This window comes from Paramormyrops kingsleyae, unplaced genomic scaffold (assembly GCF_048594095.1).
Source record: "Paramormyrops kingsleyae isolate MSU_618 unplaced genomic scaffold, PKINGS_0.4 ups32, whole genome shotgun sequence".
Lineage (NCBI taxonomy): Eukaryota > Metazoa > Chordata > Actinopteri > Osteoglossiformes > Mormyridae > Paramormyrops > Paramormyrops kingsleyae.
Genome location: NW_027325970.1, coordinates 650,222 through 652,721, shown reverse-complemented (window position 1 = coordinate 652,721; position 2,500 = coordinate 650,222).

Here is a 2,500-nt window from a genome sequence, read left to right as displayed (position 1 = left end):
ATGACGATGACAGTCTGCCTGAAGATGACAGTAGTTCTTCCAAGACCCCTCGATGGAAAACATGTCACACCATTACCTCTCCTGTGCAAGCCACTTAACCTTACTGTTCAAGAACTTGAACAGTTCTTTGCCACTGTGCTCCATATGTCAATATTTGGTCTTCCAGCTACTCGCATGTTCTGGAGCCATAGTAGCCACATTGCACATGTTGCTGATGTTATGCCTCTTGCACGATGGGAAGCCATCAAAAATTTTGTTACTTTGCATTGCTCTCTGAGCATTGTATTATGATCTATGAAGACATAATTTTCTCTGTGGTTTTGTATCAGTGTTGCACAACTTTGCCCTTAGGCAACAAAAGATCATTTGGAGAGGGGGGCGGTGAAATAAATATGTACATACATAATCAATAAAATGTCCCAAAATTAACCAATAAGTGATGTGGAATAATTTCTTATCATGTACCATCAAATTGTGTGCGGTAGAGGGTTAATGTAAATGCGGCCGCCCGCTGCGCTACATGTAAATGCGGCCGCCCCCAGGTCAACTAGGTCCGAACGGGCCCGCCTGATCAACTAGACGTCAATCGGGCCGGCAGGTCCCCTGAATGTAAACGAGGCCGCCCACTGCGGTACTTGTGAATGCGGCCGCCCGGTCAACTAGGTGCGAACGGGCCCGCCCGATCAACCAGGTGCGAATGGCCCCGCCCGATCAACTAGGTGTGAACGGGCCCGCCTGATCAACTAGGTGTGAATGGGGCCGCCGGGTCCACTTAATGTAAATGAGGCCGCCAGCTCAACTAAGTGTAGACGGGGCCGCCTGGCCAATTAGGCGTTAATGGGGCTGCCGGGGAGGCTTCCCCTCTGCCCGGGCTGGAGGCCCCGCAGTGGCCATTCGCCTCTGGGACATATTGGCAGAGTCCGCGGCCTATGCGTAGGCCCCGGGCGGAGGCTGACCCTTGTCGCCCTTGTCCTAGGCTCGGAGCTATGGTCGCCCCGTCTGGCCTTCGCTTATGGTTCGGAGCTATGGTCGCCCCGTCTGGCCTATGCTTAGGGTTTGGAGCTAGGGTCGTGTTGGAAACGTTTTCCTCTGTCGAAGCAGAGACCGGGAGACGTTGGCATATCTCTCCGGCCGAAGTTCCTCTTTACTGAGAACTCGCCAATGCGCCGCTGTAGTCATCCAAGTCTGACTAAGACTCAGCTCGGCGCAGCTTATACGTTTCAAGGGGGGAGGGATACACAGAGGTGGAGACAAACTAAACAAAGCACAGCATGTTCCAGGAATCAGCCTGGAAGTTCCCCAGCCCTGATTTCATCAGCATAACACTGCCTTTCAAATGCCTCTCCAGGTGCTAACCCTAATTAGCATGATAGTATCACCCAGACCTTCACATTACCATAGCGACAAAGGCACGGCCTGGCCTTGAGATTAGCATTCACCTTTACTTTGGGCCCCCACCCGGTGATCAGGAAGCTCACAGAGATGAAATGTCAATGTCTCAGACTCCTGGGCCCCCAGACTTGATCTTATTACAAATGTCCCCATCTTTACCCCCAACTGCAAATCCAATCTGCCTATCTCTCTCAGTTCATATACTGTCATGTTGGAAGCTAGACTGAACAATTTATAAATTTCGTCACTGCGGCCTATGCGTAGGCCCCGGGCGGAGGCTGACCCTTGTCGCCCTTGTCCTAGGCTCGGAGCTATGGTCGCCCCGTCTGGCCTACGCTTATGGTTCGGAGCTATGGTCGCCCCGTCTGGCCTATGCTTAGGGTTTGGAGCTAGGGTCGTGTTGGAAACGTTTTCCTCTGTCGAAGCAGAGACCGGGAGACGTTGGCATATCTCTCCGGCCGAAGTTCCTCTTTACTGAGAACTCGCCAATGCGCCGCTGTAGTCATCCAAGTCTGACTAAGACTCAGCTCGGCGCAGCTTATACGTTTCAAGGGGGGAGGGATACACAGAGGTGGAGACAAACTAAACAAAGCACAGCATGTTCCAGGAATCAGCCTGGAAGTTCCCCAGCCCTGATTTCATCAGCATAACACTGCCTTTCAAATGCCTCTCCAGGTGCTAACCCTAATTAGCATGATAGTATCACCCAGACCTTCACATTACCATAGCGACAAAGGCACGGCCTGGCCTTGAGATTAGCATTCACCTTTACTTTGGGCCCCCACCCGGTGATCAGGAAGCTCACAGAGATGAAATGTCAATGTCTCAGACTCCTGGGCCCCCAGACTTGATCTTATTACAAATGTCCCCATCTTTACCCCCAACTGCAAATCCAATCTGCCTATCTCTCTCAGTTCATATACTGTCATGTTGGAAGCTAGACTGAACAATTTATAAATTTCGTCACTGCGGCCTATGCGTAGGCCCCGGGCGGAGGCTGACCCTTGTCGCCCTTGTCCTAGGCTCGGAGCTATGGTCGCCCCGTCTGGCCTACGCTTATGGTTCGGAGCTATGGTCGCCCCGTCTGGCCTATGCTTAGGGTTTGGAG